This window comes from Coenobita brevimanus, chromosome 40 (assembly GCF_032717465.1).
Source record: "Coenobita brevimanus isolate Jiangsu-jjx chromosome 40, ASM3271746v2, whole genome shotgun sequence".
NCBI classification, from domain to species: domain Eukaryota; kingdom Metazoa; phylum Arthropoda; class Malacostraca; order Decapoda; family Coenobitidae; genus Coenobita; species Coenobita brevimanus.
In genome coordinates this window covers 3,689,133-3,707,173 of record NC_136993.1, presented here as the reverse complement: position 1 = coordinate 3,707,173, position 18,041 = coordinate 3,689,133, and the positions used below count along the sequence as shown (strand labels likewise).

The following is an 18,041-nucleotide window of genomic DNA, read 5'->3' as shown; positions in this document are numbered from 1 at the left end:
TCTCCTTTGTATTTTTGCATCATCTGCAAACATATTCAGATAGCTCTCATTTCCAGTGTTACTGTTTATATTATTTATATACATTAAAAACATGATTGGTGCCAGCACTGAACCCTGTGGTACTCCACTAGTCACTTCTTTCCATGATGAGCAGTTTCCTCTTAGTACTGTCCTCATTTCTCTTTTTATGAGAAAGTCTTGCATCCAACAAAACAGTTTGCCTCAAATTCCTCCTCGATGGTACAGTTTCTCTAAAAGTCTTTGATGTGGTACTGTGTCAAAAGCTTTCTTGAAATCTAAATAGATACTGTCCACCCATCCTTCCCTTTCCTGTATTGTGTTTGTTACTCTGTCATAGTAGCTCAACAGATTAGTAACACATGATTTTCCTTTTCTGAAACCAAACTGTCTTTCTGTTATCATACTGTGTTCTTCTAGATGATTTACCCAAGCTTTTCTTATAAGTTTGTCTAGTACCTTGCTTACAACACTGGTCAGTGATACTGGTCGGTAGTTGAGTGGATTTTGTCTATTTCCTTTCTTGAATAAGGGGACAATATTTGCTTTTTTCCAAATATCAGGTAGTTTACCTTGACTCAAGGATTTCTTGAAAATTAAAAATAATGGTTTACTTAACTCCTTTGCACATTCTCATAATACTATCTATCTATCTATCTATCTATTGCCAGACGCCTCAATCCCGTTTGGGGTGGCCACAAACAAATCGCCTCCAAGTCGCCCTGTCCCTTGCCATTTCACTGCCCTGCTCCCAACTCACACCCCCCTCTCTCATATACCTCTCCACCCCATCCCTCCATCTCATCCTCGGTCTCCCCCTCCCTCTTCCACCCTCCACCTCACTCTCATACACTCTCTTCGTCAATCTTTCACCCTCCATCCTCTCCACATGGCCAAACCACCTCAGTGTGTTCCTCACAACGCTTCCTATCACATCCACATCCACACCACAACGCTCCTTTATATCCTCATTCGTCAGCCTGTCTCTCCACGTGACTCCACAGGCTCCTCTTAAATAACTCATTTCCACTGCTCTCACTCTTGACTTGTGTCCTTCCAACAATGTCCAAGCTTCACTTCCGTACGTTAGAGTTGGTATCACAATACTGTCATGTAGTAACTTTTTACTTCCATGCTCACTTCCCTGTTTCTTATCACTGCTTTTAAGGAACCAGCAACCTTTCTTCCCTGCTGTACCCTTTCAAGCACTTCACCCTCCAAACCTCCATCCTTACTCATCACACTACCCAAATACTTAAACGTACTCACATTTTCCAATTCCTCACCATCCAACCTCGCTGTACATTCACTGACTTCACCTCTCTCAAAGACCATCACTTTACTCTTCCCTACATTCACCTTTAGGTTCCGTTTCTTACACACTCTCTCAAACTCATCCACCAAGCCTTGCAGCTCCCCTTCGTCTTCACTCAACAACACAGTATCATCTGCAAACAACAGTACAGGGAGTTTCCAAACACTATCCTCTCTCACCAGGGCCACTCCAACATCCACTACCCTACCTTGTACCTCTTTTATTACCCCATCCATGTACAGATTGAACAACCATGGAGACATGACACATCCCTGTTTCAAACCAACTTTCACAGAGAAAAATTCACTTAGTTCACCATCCACACGCACTGCAGCCTTCGCACCATCGTACATACTCTTCACAGCATTCAACAACTTCCCATCTACTCCATATATTCTTAACACTTTCCACAATCCTTGTCTATCCACCCTGTCATATGCTTTCTCCAAATCCATGAAAGCCGCATACAACTTCTTTCCCTTCTCTAGAAACTTTTCCACTAAAGATCTAAGAATGAATATCTGATCTACACAACCTCTTCCCTTCCTAAAGCCTCCCTGTTCTTCTCCAACTAATTTCTCTGTTCTTTCTCTAACTCTGTCTATAAGTAACCTACCATACACTTTTCCTATTATACTAAGAAGACAAATGCCCCTATGATTACCACACACTTCTTTTTCCCCTTTTCCTTTGTACAAGGGAATAATTATACCTGACTTCCAATCCTCCGGGACTCTACCTTCCTCCCAGGCCAATCTGCACATCTTCCACATCCATTCTACTACTATCTCTCCCCCATGCTTCAGCATTTCACCACACACTCCATCAATTCCTGGGGCTTTCCCCAATTTAACTTTCTTCATTGCTTCCACAACTTCCATCCTACTGATTTCTTCCTGTCTTCTCACCTCCCTCCTTCTCCCAGCCATTCCCCAGCCACTTATACTCGCATTACTTCCATCCTCCACGTTCAACAATTCCTTAAAATGTTCTCTCCATCTGCTCACTTTTTCTCCCTTCTCCACTAGTAATCTACCATTTTTATCTTTCACTCCCCTGCTAACTTCACTTCCACCCTGTCTTACTCTTTTCACTTCTCTCCAGAACATTTTCTTACAGTCCCTCCACTTTACACTCAAATTCCTTCCAAATTCCTCATCCACTCTCTTCTTATTCTCTCTTACTAACCTTTTCACCTCTCTCTTCCTTTCCACATATAACTCTCTCTTCCGCCTCTCAACTTCTTCCACGCCCCTATTTCTCATCCATTCATTGTATGCTTTCTTCTTTTGTGCCACAGCCTGTTTCACCTCTTCAGTCCACCACGCTGTTCCTTGCACCCCCCTCCGTCTTCTCTTCCTTCCACACACCACATCACATGCTGCACATATTTCTTCTGTAAATATCTTACACACACCTTCCACGTCTCCCATCTGCTCCAATTCATATTTGCCCAATCGTTCCTCCACTTCTCTCTTATACTCTGCCTTTTTCTCATCCTCTTGTAACCTTTCCACTCTCCTTGCAACTACTCCTTCTTCTCGTCTTTCCCTTCTTCTATTCCTCCATCTTACTTGCAACCTAATTCTGGCCACCACCAAGTAGTGGTCAGAAAGTCCACTCCCCCAACCTCTATACACTCTTGCATCCTTTACCCAGCATGAAATTTCATCAGGACCACTAGCTTTTCCTCTGTCTAATCTACTTAACTTCTCCTGTATTACTTTTTCTGCTATTTGTATATCTGGTAGTATGTGTGGACATGCGTGTTCCACATAGTCCCTCTCAAAATTTTTTTCTTCTGTAAAAACTAATTGGAAATTCTTATTTAGTGCTTCACAAATATCTTTCTCGTGTATAAGTGATTCCCTCGTCCGTAATTGATTGTATTATATCTTTTACTTTGGTTTTGCTTCTGATATAGCTGTAAAACAGCTTTGGTTGATCACTACTTTTATTTATTATATCCTCCTCAAACTGTTTTTGGGCTTCCCTCCTTATTCTTGTATAGTCGTTTCTTGCCTGTTTGTAATTATTATACGCCCTTTCACTATTGTGTCTTCTGTATTGAGTACACCGCTTCCCGTTCGATCAGCGAAGTTAAGCAACGTTGGGTCTGGTTAGTACTTGGATGGGTGACCGCCTGGGAACACCAGATGCTGTTGGCATCCCTACGTCAAGTGGGGTTGGTGGAGGATTAGTGCCCCTCCCTGTAAAACAATTAACTCTAAGCCCTTGGCCACCCTGTCTGGGATACATGGCGTCTGGCAATGAATGAATGAATGAATGTCTTCTGTATCTATTCCACAACAAATCTCTTCTTTCTTTTGATTTTTTACATTCTGTATTGAACCATTTCTGTATTTTCTTATCTGCTTCTTTGTGCTGTGAGATGTACTTCTGGACTCCTATTTCATAAAATTCACAAAAATTTTTATATACAGCATTTAAATCTTGTCCTCTAAGCTCATTTTCCCAATCAACTTCTAAGAAATACTTCTTTTGGTCTTGATAATTTCCGTTTTTATAGTTTAGGCTCTTTTTGTAACTGTCATTGCTGTTTACTATGTCATATGCTATCCTGAAGTTATAATTTAGTACTGCATGATCGCTTTTGCTGAGTGGAGGGTGATATATTAAACTGTCAATATCATTTTCTTGCCTAGTAAATATTAGATCTAGCACTGAAGGTACATCAAGTCCTCTTTTTCTGGTGGTTTCCCTCACATGTTGCGTTAAGAAAAACTCTTGTACGAGATCCAGGAGCTTTTGGTCCCAGCAGCTTTCTTGGCTATTTATATCTAGAGTATTCCAATTTATATTTGTATTGAAGTCCCCAGTTAGTATAATTCTTTCCGATTTCTCTTCCATTTTATGTAGCAATGATCTTATACTCTGAATTGTACTCTATGCCAGGTCCTATTATTCGTCTCTTTCCCATGTGTTTGATCTGGCTGGCATGTACAAATTGGCTACAATTACTCTACCTTCAGATGTGTCGATCTCTACTGCAATCAGTTCTACTTGTGATGGTATATCTAGTTTTATATCCTTGACTTAGATTTTTCTTAGTTAGTATTATAATTCCTCCTCCTTTTTTTAGATTTCTGTCTCTTCTCCATATATTGTATTCCTCTAAGTTTAGTATGTCATTGGATATCCTTGGTGTTAATTTTGTTTCAGTCAGGCATATTATTTGTGGTTCATTTTCTCTGACATAAACATTCATCTCTAGTAATTTAGATACCATTCCATCCACATTTGAGTACATCAACTTTATCATCTTGTTTATATACTTGTCATGACATGGTTCTACTACCTTCCTCCTTTTTCTTCCATCCTGTTTGTGTACCACTTTCGTACCTGCAATCCTATTACTTTGTAAAAAAATTTCTTCTTCTCCTCTTCTGATCTTCCCTCATTTTTTGTTTTTGCTTCCTCCCTTTTCTCTTTCAGTAATTCCAGTTCCTCTTGTGTTAGGCATCTTTTTATCCATACATTTTTGAACTCCTCTTTTTCCATAAGATTCTTCGCATTTTTTAGTATCTCTTCCACAGTGTTTACACTCTGGAAAGTCACCTTTAGAGGTCTTGTCTTGCTTTTCTCGTATTTCCCTAACCTTTTGTGTTCCTCTATGTCTTTACTATAGGTTTCCTCTGATACTTCTTTCAGTAAGCTATCGTCACCTCTCTCAGCCAAGCATCGTACTACAGTAGGCCAATACATTGTGTAGCACCAGGCCAACGTTACACAAGTGTGATTGTTGTTTTGTTGCAACGATTTACTGTACATGAGTAATGCCGCCTGTATTTGTGTGATTGTGTTTGTTTTGGTCTTGGAGATGACTTGGACCAACACAGGAAGTGATTAACCCCTTAACCGCAGGTGTCATTCCAGAATGACATTGCAAAAACTGGACCAAACCGCGGGTGTCATTCTGGAATGTTTGTGAATATTCTGAATACCACGCGTTTTTCCGCGCGCCAATTATTTTAAGGGAGAGTAGCTATTAAGTTCTTTCACTCCAGCCGACCCCCACCTCCCTCCTCCCACGCCCCGGACCCCCCACCCCACCCCTGACCAAACACGCATCAGTATCTGTCCAGCTTTGTGAGTGACAACAGCGCTGATGTGGCAGTGAAGTGCGGGCAGTTACAGTGCCTTTTACCTGCCTCAGTGAACACAGAGTGGGTGTTTATCATATGTGCAGTGTTCATATATGTTTTTAGTACTGTATTATTATCAGAATGAGGTTGGCATTTGGTAATGGTGTGTGAGTGAAAAATAGTGATTTTAGATCACTCACTTCTAATGGCACTGCCCATCCAGAGATAGTCAACGAAATCATGAAACCTACATCATTGCAAAGCCGAAGGTTAGTAATTTCTAATGGTACCTTATTTTTCGCTCTAGATTTATTCTGTGCAGAGTTATAAAGGTTTAAAGTTTGTTTACATTTTGGCTGGAACCCCCGCGGGGGGGGGGGGCAGTCGGGTCAAAACAATGCCCGCGGTTAAAGGGTTAAGGTGGGTTGTCATTATTATTTCAGTCTTGGGTAGGTGACTTTGGGAAGCTGAATTGACGTAAACCCCCTTTTTTTATAATGTGTTTCAATCTCCCGATTTATGATAAAATCGTTATACATTTAGGCATGACCTGACATAACCCCATTGTATAACGAGTAGTGACTGTATGTACAATACCCCACCTAATTGTGGCAGTTCTTTGGTCTTTATCTACTGTACAGTATTGTATTTAGACATCAAAACACACATGGGAATATCCAGTATACTAATTCTAGACCTTAAGAAAACTGCATAAACAATAAAAATCCAAAAAAATTCACAGTACAGTACCATACTTACCACCCAGTGAATGGCAGACAAGCATCATAACCTGCTAGACCTCAGCTGGTGTTCGACAAATGTCAAACATCTCCTCCTCCTCCTCCTCCTCCTCCATCCGGTGGAGCTGGGCAATGAGTGGGGATGTGTGGTGAGGTGATGGAGGTCTACCCACCTCAGGAGACTCTGAAGACAGCCGCAAGCCCACGTCTAACGGCGACTCAGTGCTTGGTTGTGGGTCCAAGAGTGAAGACTAGGGAAAAGGGGGTAGTGGGGATGGTGGTGGGGAGAACGGGTTTGAACACATGGGGGTGACAGGCTTGAAGGAAGAATCGGTTTTGGTCTGATGATAAGTGTAATGATTCTGACACAGGATGACAGTGTTCCTGATTGCCTGCAGATCCATCGCCAGCTTCAGTGGCACCAACTTCCTGTCGCAGTGCAGGTGCTTAACATATTCGAGCACCTGTTCAGTGCTGGCATGTAGCGCACCAAGACAAGGGAGTGATGAAGTGGCGGGGTGCTCAGAGTCAGGGTCCTCAACTCCTCATCATTGTGCTCTGTCTGCCCCACACAGACAGCAGAGGCGATTTCCTCATCAGACAACGTCTAATAACCAGGACCGCCACCATCCAACCACTCCCTCTCATTGTTGATGTCCACATCCTCGCTTGCCATACGTAGACGAAGGTGGTAATCGTCCACGTCACTGCCCTCAAAGTTGTGCACGGCCTCGTATCCCAGAAGGAGACGAGACCAACCACTTTTGAGGGTTTTGATGGAGACTTCCTTTCCAGCATTCGCCCATTTGAACACTGCAGACGATGTAATGGCGAAGATTTTCCAAGGTCTGCTCCCCACGTGTGTCAGCCCCTTGCTTGTCCTCTAGCACCACCATCACCTTGTCCAAGAACCTTCGACGGTAGTTTTTTCGCCACCATGATAACACCTTGGTCCTTTGGTTTAATGAGAGCAATCGTGTTAGGTGGCAGAAACGTGCACCTAATACAGCCATGATCAACAACCAAATTCTTCTCCAACGGATGCGCAGGGGCATTGTCAAGGATCAGGTGAGCCTTCACCTGGTGGTGAGGGATGCCCAGTTCCTCTGATAATGGATAACGTCCTTGACAAAGTGTCTGTGGAACCAATCTCTGAAGGCCTTACAGGTAAACCAGGCCTTCAGAGAATGGTCCCATACAACAGGCAGACTATCCATCAGCCCATGGAGACAGTGTGGCTGTTTTGTGTGCCCAGCAATAACAGGCTTGAAGGGGTGCATCCTGTTAGCATTGGTGCAGCACAAGACTGAGACACGCCATTTGGACAACTTCCGACCAGGCACAGTCGTCTCCCTCTCCTCTGTCACGGTGTTGGTGGGCAAGGTGCGGTAGAAAAGGCCAGTTTCGTGAGCATTGTACACTTGACCGAGAGCAAGGCCTTCGTTCTTGATCAGGTGCTACGCTTTCTAGTGAGGTGGCTTAACATCCCCTGCTTTCATGTCCAAACCCTCGCCATGTGTGTTACGGCCAGTAAGTCCATGTCGAAGTTTGAACTAGAAGAACCAACCTTCAGGTGCCTTGAAGTTGTGTACATTGTGTAGGTGTGCCAGCTTTTCGGTTGCCACCTTTCAGCTCGGTCCCACGTACAGTACAAGCATGCCAACACCCCGTTGTTGGTGAACGAAACCAAGTTGACTGGTCAATTGCGGCATGGCAGGGCTGAGATATCACCCTCCTGTCTCCCTTCTGAGTGGCATTGCCTTAGTCAAGTCCCTACTGAGTCATCTTAGGCCGTGATTTTATGATATCAAAGAAGGTTGAATGGGCCGGATCACATTCCTGCAGAATGTGTGGAGTGGTCCATCCTGTGTCAACCTTGCTTAATATCTCATGCTCCTCCTGACCCAAAACTTTCCCCTTTCACTTCTCGGGTTGTGATGAGGCCATCATCACCTTATGAGAATACCAAAGAGGAAAATCAAGGCCTGAAGAAGGTAGAGAACCACCACAAAGGCAACAGTGGAAGCAGCCATGGTTACAAGCACGTCCACACTCACTAGAGAAAGGTGGGAACTGAGGTTCGGTACTGCCACGTGAACGCTGTGTTGCTTTGTCTCTACCCATATTGGCTATAAGTACACAGGTAAAAAGCGCCAAACTGACCTGTTAGCGCAAGGATCAATTTCACTCAGTCAGGCAAATGAGCAAAACTGGAGCCTCATTCATTATGGCCTCAAGGAGTGTCTGAGTAATCCGGCTGCCCAGGTGACTTCGACCATTCGGTAGGGAGGCGGACGGCCACTTGTGCCCGGGAGCGTCCGAGTGACCCGGGCAGCTGGGGGACTTTGACCATTCACTGCGGAGGCAGACAGCCATATTTGCTGAGCTTGCAGGTTAGGATCTATTACTCACATGTGGCTGGTAGTGTTGGAGTGATCCAGGTGGCTGGGGGACTTCGACCATTCAGTGAGGAGCCGGATGGCCACATTTGCTCAGCTTGTAGGTTAGGGTCTATTACCCATGCTTGGCTAGAGAGGCCGGTTGGCTACCAAATAGGTTTTTTTTTATTTGTAGGCTGCCCGACTGGTGATGTTGGAAATTTTATGTTCGGATACTGACAAATAAATCTGGATACGGATATAATAGAGCCAAGGACTAATGCTCGGATACGGAGTGTCTGGATAATCTAGTGATTACTGTACATATGGTTCCGTACTATCCACGGGCTTCAGATATCCACTGGGGGTCTTGGAACATATCCTCTGCATATAAGGGGGGACTAGTGTAGTATAATCATAATCATACTGTACTCACCTGGTGCTTGGATTGATGGAGGGTAGAGTAGTACATATGCAGGACAGTGCACTTAATCCCTTGTGGTCTAGTGGCGAAAGGCCACCACATGGATCACAAATACACAATGCACAGATACGTCCTCACTATACAGTAATCGAAGCACTTGGGCACAGAGCACTGAGAGGCCACAAGGGAAGTCACAGCACTGGGGGGTACCCACCCCTTGGGTCACAGATGCACAAGGCATAGATATTTCCTCACTATATGGCGTCCATGGGAGAGAATGAGAGAGCGACGGTGGGCTTGGTGTGTTAGGTGGGCGATCCCCACAACACATTGTGATTGGCTGGTGTGTTGCAGGGTCTGCCTGCATGCCAATAGGGCCTCATGTCTGAGGCTGATGATACAGTACGCATCACTGCCGAAAAATGCATAGTACCGCTAATTGCTTCCTGTTTCTGACCCAGATATTGCCTAATTTTGTCAGATACAGTATTGTATTAACCCCTTTGTACATGATGACGCGTTTGTCATCATTAGGGTCTGGTTGCGACAATACGCATTGATGCTTTTGGCATCATTAAAGCATAAAAACTTTCATCAGAGGAAAAGTTCGGCCGATCGGCATCATTTTTGGAGGCGTCATAGCTTCCCTGCTCCTCGTCAAAAGTGATGAGTTGGCAACTGGGGGTCCTGATACCAGCAAGAGAGCAGACAGGTTAATACAGCCAAACATAAAGCACCAAATATTATTTTGGGCCGGATTCTGTGACGACAGATATTTAGGAGATTATTGTATGAAGTCAGCATTGTCGCTGTGTGTTTTTCTCACTGTTACCAAATCAGCAAACCAATTTGAGTGTGTTAACCCATTTTACATTGCTAGAATAAGATTGTCGGCATTGTCTACTTTGTGTGTGTGTATGTGTTTGTGTGTGTGTTTACTTATGCTAGTATTGGATTGTTGTGTTCCCCCCCCATGCCTCGGCATTCTTTAGGCGTGGCTGCTTTCTCAGTTTGGCATTATATCCCAAAATAGCCTTATTTCAGACCTTCATATCTGGGAAAGTATAGCAGTTACGAAAACAAATAAAGACCACATTACTCATCAACTCTTCTTGCGAATGAAAGCATCCCCAGGTCTGCAGGTGGTGGCATCAATGAATAATGACGTAGTTATGCTAGGTGTTCTTTGGTCGACCTCTCGTCCTTAGAACACTAGCTACTGAGCCGGGGTTCTCTTTTGAGACCAAAACTAGAGTACACAACAAGAGGAACTCGGCTGACCAACCTTACTCATATATTGCCTTAGTTACAGTCAGTACAGTACAATGACAACAGTATACAGAAACAGGTTAAAGGGGACACAATGTGGCTAATAGACTCTGGTCCGGGCTGTTGGGGGTCTGGCCAGCTTACTGATGGCGCCCGGGCATGGGAGGTAGCTCGTTAGGCATGCCTTCCTGTAGGAGGTACGGGACTTCTGCTGGAGACGATGTCGTCCTGACAGGGCTGGTGGTAGGCATGGAGGGAGGCCTTTTCCGGGTGGGGCCTCGACAGGGAAGGCGGCCCTCTGGACTGGGGCTGAACAGGGCCAGCAGGTGGGCTTGCCTCCGTGTGCTCCTGGAGGAGGACTGCCTGCGGATGGGGCTGGGGAGGTCACGCCCCGGAGTCCTAGGGGTGCCCCTGGGTGTCTGGAGGCTGCAGTCTCCGCAGGGTCAGACCACCGTCAGGAGCTGCCTGTGGCGTCCCTTCCTCATGGAGTCTGTCAGCGAAGGGCACCGTCCAGGGGCTGGCTGCAGGGCACGAACCCCTAGGCTAAAGGTGGGCCCTCACCACAGCTCCTCTAGCTGCACCTCCTCTGGGGGACTGCACATGTTGGGAGAGAGGGAGAGGCGTCCCACTCGGCCTCTGGATGGGTGGTGGGCCGAGCCAGGGACTTCCTCCAAGGGGGTAGTCTCAAGGGGAGTGGATGAAGGGCGTACAGTGGCCGTCCCTTCCTTCCAGGTGCGTACAGAGCCATCACCGTGGGTCCATAGGCCCTAGAGGCAACAGCCGAAGAGAGGACAGTGGCCGTCTCTTCCTTCGTGGTGCATACAGTGACCGTCACCGCAGTGCTGCTTCCTAAGGAGGTGGCAGACGAAGGGCATACAGTGGCCATCCCTTCCTTCCCGGTGCATACAGTGGCGGTCAATGCAGGTCTGCCTCTCTCTGGTTTACCAGTCGAATTACGTACAGTGGCAGTCACTTCCCTCCCAGTGCGAACAGTGGCCGTCACTGCGGGGCTGGTCCCAGAAGCGGCTGCAGCCGAAGTGCGTACAGTGGCCGTCACTTCTTGGTGCATACAGTGGCCATCGCCACAGGGCTGCGGGGAGTAACAGCTGAAGGGAGTACAGTGGCCGTCCCTTCCTTCCCGTTGCGTACAGTGACCGTCACCACAGTGCTGCTTGGGACTGTAGTAGGAAAAGTCCCGCCCCGATCCTGGCGAGGGCTGGCCCAGCTGTGATGTAGTCTGTCGGGACTGCTTGCTGCTGGTGGCCGTGTTGAGGGGAAGAGGGGCACAGGGTCGTGGGGAACCTAGGCCCGTATCGCCCAGGCCTTGCGCTCTCCCTATGCGCCTCCCCATGGTCTCCTGGGGTGGGTGTGGGGCCGTGGGTCCTTCCTGGGGTGGGTGTTGCGACACCCCTCCCTGGGTTTTCCGTGGGGGGTGGGCACTTCAGACATGAGGATGAGTAACATTTGGCGCTTGAAGCAGGATGTCATTGTGTGCACACAGCCCCAACTTTGGCTTCGCTTTCAGCGTGATAACTTTTCCACTGCCAGATAAACTAGACACAGTTGCATCCAAGGCATACCCTATGGCACTGTCACTGAGCCCTTTCTAAGTTTCCTTGGAAAGAGGCTTTGCAGGGATGGATGAGGCAAGGGGTCCATGCAAGGGGAGGAATGGAATCGGACTAGAAGTCCCAGAAAACATCGTTCAGCACCTGGCTAAGTCACAGAGAAGACTGAGGTACGCTTGCATGAGGTGGTGGAACTCTCTTCCTACCCTTCGGTGATGAGAACAAGTGGCGGCCACATCTAACTGTGGCGGGAATACATTTGCGGTTCCAACCTGCTGGTTTTCTCACTGTGTTTCTGGGGGTACTACTTTGTTCTTCCGTATTTCTGGGGGCACTATGTTCTTCTCTCACATCGTCTCCAGGGGCACTGATTTGCAAGCCACGCATTTTAGGATGTGGTGGTATTGGACTGCAAAATAATGCTGGTTGCATGTGTGCGATGTGTCGGGGTTAGCATGTAGAGATTGGTAGGCGTGAAACAGTTCTTGTTGGAAGTCTTTTCAGTGTGTGATGGAATTTTGCTATTTGGGGGGCATGTTGTGTTCTGGAGATGGGGCTGGAGCTAGCTCCTTGTCTAGGATAAGGAGTGGTTGGAGGAAGTTTAAGGAGCTGTTGTCTTTCCTGACATTGAGAGGACTGTCCCTCAATGCTATGGGATATTTGTATGTGGCATGTGTCAGAACCAGGGCTTAGTAGAGGAAGGGGATATTAGTAGGCTCAAATATACAGAAATGACAATGATCACATGGATGTAGTACCGTATGTCCTGAAATGCGATGCGGGGGGAAGGGATTGGATCGCAGTTGATGAGTTGAGAGGAAGGATGGGACTGTGATGAGGAGGGGTAGATTAGATGGTTTGGGTATGTTGAGGGATGGGTGTGGAAGGCGAAAAGTGTGAACGTCAAGGGTAGGGTTGCAAGAGGCAAACCAAAAACGACCTGGGACGAGGTCATGGATAATGACCTCAGGGAAAAAGAACTGAATAGGGAGGCCGCCAGAGATCAAGCAGCATGGAGAGCTGCCATTAGGTGACTCAATCGGTAGAGAGGTGGCCTGCAGTCCTGACGGACCCAGGTTCGAATCCCGGCTGGGGCAGGGAACAGTTTAAAGTTCTGAATTTCATTAAATCAGGCTTTACTGATCTACCAGAAGACCCGCCGACATGTCGTAAAAATACCCCCGCTAGTACTAATACACCAGTCCTGCATGAGACAGCCCTAGCATGTATTCAATATGGACGGTGGGTGTTAGCGCCGAAGTGGTGACATGTAGAGGTGTATGGTACGTAGGAGGACTGCTGGGCCTTGATAGCAGGCTGTAAAGCCTATGCCCTGAGTCGGACACATAAAAAAAAGAAAAAGAAAAAAAAAAAACTCACGCAAGCATGTTGGAACCACTGTAAACAATAAACAGTACGAACAAGTAAATGAAGCAGCACAATTGTTGTGTTTACATGATGTCGCCTTGTGGCTCTCTTGGTGTGTGTCATCTTTGAGTGGCATCATGAAGGTAGTTGCATCTATCTAGCAGAGTTTGGGATAGATAGCTATTGGTGGTAGTAATAGACTGGGTGGATTGCTGGGGAGTGAGAGTAGGGAGTAAGTGAGCAAGAGCATGGGGGAGTGAGTGACTGTGTGAGGAAAGAGTGAATGAGCAAGCAAAAGAATGAAAGAAAAATGAGTAATCAGTGAGTGGGGAGTGAGTGAATAAAGTAACTGAAGAAGCGGGTAGAATGAAAGTGTATGAGTGAGGAGTGAGCGAGTGAATGAGAGTACAGTAGTGAGTGACTGAGTGAGAGTGAATGGGAAGTGAGTCAGTTAATGGGGAGTGACTTACGTGAGTGAATGAGTAGGAAATGGATGAGTGGTGGGGGACGGTGTAAATGGAGTGATGTGTATAGTTTAAGTGGACAGAGGGAGAGTGTAAAAGAAGTGAGAAGGGAGAGGAGGAGTGGGGAATAAGAGTGTATATACAGATAATTTTCAGTGGGCGGAGAGGTACAGAAGTGAGTGACAGGGAGCAAAAGTGAGAGGAAGTGAGTGGGGAGGGAAAGAGTGAGAGGTAAAATGAAGCATGGGTTTTATAGAAGGTCCTGAGGAAATGAGAAAACACAAAAACAGGAGGATGTTTGGGGACATGGGCAGGGGCATGGTGGTACTGTGAGCTGTGGGTTAAAATGAAGGAGAGAAAAGAGTGGAAGGGAGGGAACGAGGAGGAGAAAAAGGAGAGAATGAAGACAGGAAAAGGGAAAACAATAAGGGGAGGAAAGGGTCAAGGAAGAGAGGAGAAAAGAAAGGATGTTAGGATAAGGGGAACGAAAAAGGAAAACATGAAAGAAATGTATGAGGGAAGGGGAAAAAAGGAGTGGGCAGCTGAAATGAGGGACGGGATGAGATAATGAAAGAAGGATGAGAGGAGGAAAGGGGTGAGCAGGTAAGAAGAGGGAGAAGGTGAGAGAAGAAAAGTAGGGAATGATGGACAAAATGAGAAGTGGAGAAAAAGGGTGACATAGGTGTAGCTTGTAGGATATAATAGAAAATTCCCTGCAATAGTTTTATTGGTCCCCATAAACTTGATTTGTCAGTTTTCCCAGTGTAGTGCCAACTGTATGGAAAAAGTACCAGTATTATTTGGGAACACCTCAGATTTATTATGAGGACTGGTCTTGCCACTATGTTTTCAAAATTAATCTGTGCATCCTGGGGCGCAGCCAGGATTTTCTTATGTGAGAGGACTAAATTGTGGTTGTCATTACTCTCGAGAAACAGGTACTTGTAAAGTATTAAAATATTACAGTATCCAGGTTAATAAAAAATGTCTGATGTTATAATCTATCTGTCTATAGCATGATGCCATAATGGGGAAAGGGGTGGCCTTTTGTCTTTGAGTTAGAGGTTTTATGGGGAGGGGCACTAACCCTCTGCCAACCCATTGTTGACATGTAGGAAACACGTATGGGTTGGTTATGTGGTTACCACCCAGTGTTGTAAATGGCTTCCAGGTTTACAGGAAACCATTAGGCTTGTCACTCAATGTAAAGCCACTTGAAAAGGAAAGAAGAGTAATGAAAAGTGACAGGAAAGATGGGAGAAATGAGAGATATAGGAAGGCAGGCACAGAAAAAGAATGATAGAGGTAAAGGAAGGTGTAGGCAGCATGACATCAAGTGAATGGAAGATGGTTGGCACCACTTAAAAAGGTTAGGGACACACATTTGCTAAACAATCATTTATTTTACACATTACATGACTATGTTGGCAAAAGACCACTTTATAAATATAGAAAAGAGATACAGCTCATACATACCTTCACATAAATTCTGCATGTGAACAAACCTCTGTAAATCACTTATCTAACAATGTACATTCAGTATATATTAAATTGTATTCTGTGCATTTGATTTGTGTACTAAAATCACACATTATGCAACTGAAATAATCCTGCATCATTGGATGTATGCAAGGAACAATTGCTCACAAATATACAATACGAATCACATTCACCATAAAAGCTATTCTAGTTCTGTAGACGAACAATACAAAAAGTTGAACCATGATCACTACAAAAAAAAAAAAAAAAAAAAAAAAAAAAAGCAAACCCCTTCAGTCCCATGATATCTTTTTTTATATTCTTGCCAACTTCAGATGATTTTATTCAGCTTAGGGAGAAAGAAATTAGCTTATGGAGGAGTTAAATTGGGATTGTTTCTATGATATTCTTTTATTTTGTTATGATGACTATTATTCAGCTCATGATACTTTTTTCAGACTTTAGGTATAACCTTCATTAACCACTACTAAGATTACCAGTACCTCTTAGTAAATAATAATAATACTAATGATAATAATAATAATAATTCCCTGGGCTGAAAGGGTTAGTTAAATTGTGTGGTAGCAGCAGCAGGGTCATGGGATTCAAAGGTGTTAAATGAATGAAAGCATCTACAGTACAGGATGTCTTCAATAACTCAATATTTAATGTCTTATGGACCAGTGCTCAGTATCTTCAAGAGGATGACATTTTTACCCACATTAATTTGTGGACCCGTATTCTTGTCAGTTAAGGAGGCTCCCTAACACCTTTCCTAAATGATTTATTTTCTTTATTACAGCTTACAGTCCTTGCCTTCAATATAGCCGCACCCTGCATACGTAACATACAAAAGGATATTAACTAGACATATCCAAAAATGAGTCACTGAGGAGGAGGTGCAAGGGTGCTTCCTTAACTGACAAGAATATGAGTCTTGTGGTACCTGATTTATTTATTTATTTATTTATTTTTATTTATTTTTTTTTTTATTTTATTTTTTTTTTTAAGAGGAAGGTATCAGATAGTGAAAGGATTAACCACTTTTACCTGGTGACATCTTTCCTTCCCCCCCCCTCACCCCCCCACAGTTTTACTGAAGAGCTCTCATTGTGATGCTTGTATCTAACCCCTACAATTCAAAGTCTCCTCTAAACTGAATAAAATCATCTGGTAATGGAAAGTATTAGATCACCAGACTGAAGGAGTTAATGAAGGCTATGTCTAACACCTCTATCAAAAAAAATTAAAAATAAAATTAATAATACCTATAATAATAATAAATAAACTGAATAAAACTTGTTGTATTGACAGTAAAATGATGTAATAAAATGACCTTGAGCTGATTGTTATATATTCAGCCATTAACTGCACATTAAGCAAAATTCCAGTACTTGAATGCTTGTATTTACCATCAGTTTGGCCTCACTATATTTTCCCATTTTATTTACGATTATACTGCCTCACACCCTCCAAAAGAATCTAGTAAATCAGTACTGAGCAAAATAAGTCCTTGTGTCCAATTTAGTAAATATATTAACCTGTTAACTGCTCTATACAGCCTGGGCTGCTCCGAGTGTGACTGCTCAATACAGCCCTGGCTGCGCAGGCGATTTCGAATATGGTGCCATGGTGACCAAGGCCGACTCATGCAAGCATATTTTAGCCTTCAAAACCAAAATCAAAAAAGAAAAAGAATTCCAATAGGGAATCAGACACTTTGATGTTCATCCATGGCTTTACCAAGGTATAAATACCGAGCTAATATTTTGTTACTATATATTTTGGCATGTGTTCTCTCAATTCCTAAGACAAAATTTGGCCTTTAGGAAATTTCATTTTTACCCCTAGGTCTGCACACTACAGACACCTCCAAAAAACCACCATGCACAGTTAACGGGTTAAATGGCTAAAAAAACTGAGCGTTCTGTTCTGCAGTTTGCTTAATATTTTCTCCTTTAAAAAAAAAAATAATAAATGACCTGCAAATGCTTTATTTTGCCTTCTGTGGTTAATTTCCTCTAACATGTGATACTTGGGAAATGGGTGGTTCTGTGCAAAGAGCATCTGGGAGTTAGTTTCTCATAGTTTCAGATATCCAGATTCTTCATGTACCTAGACAGGAAATTATGAACACCTTAACCCATTCCATCAAACAGTCTTTTCCATTTTGTTCTTGCTACTTACTGACAATTTCATTCAGCTTAAGAGATACATTTCAGACGAGAGGCTTTAGATTTCATCGTCATTAATTCCTTTATTTCAGGACCTCTCCCATAAGCTGAATAATATTAAGTAGCAAAAATAACACTGGAAGTACTGTATGTTATCAACATTCATCAGCTTCTGACACCTCGTAACTGACCCCTTCACTACAATGATGCTTTTAGTTTGTTCTTGCTACCTCCAGGCAATTTTATTCTACTTGGCAAAAATGTCACTGTGGTAGGGGTTTCATTTATAATAAAAAAAAAAAAAAAAAAAAAAAAAAAAAAAAAAAAAAAAAGGAAATACCGAGACAACCTCAGGCTGAAAATGTAATTTTTCTTTCACTTCAGCAGATACCAGACAGTTTTATGCAACCTCATCTGTTAAATCAGTACTGCATGGAGGAAAGCAGAATCAATAAATCTCTTTAGGGCTGAACAAAATTGTCTGGAGATAGCCAGAACAATATAAAAAAAGATTTCAGTAACCTGATGGGGTTACCAGTGTTCTGCACAGAGCTACATCAAAGCATTAATGGAAATGAGATCAATATATAACCCCTTCTGCCCCAGTACATCATTAATGATTTATTCTTGCTACTTCCTGCTTTTATTGAGTTAGGGAGAAACTTTCTTTGACTGAAGGTAAGACAATCCCTTCATTTACACCTTCACTACTGAACATTCCTTCCAAGCTGAATAAAA

The 18,041-nt window shown here is 44.0% G+C and overlaps 1 pseudogene; it reads left to right on the top strand.

Moving 5' to 3' along the window:
- Positions 1-3,382: 3,382 nt before the first annotated feature.
- LOC145397320 (5S ribosomal RNA) lies at positions 3,383-3,501 on the top strand (annotated as a pseudogene).
- Positions 3,502-18,041: the final 14,540 nt, after the last annotated feature.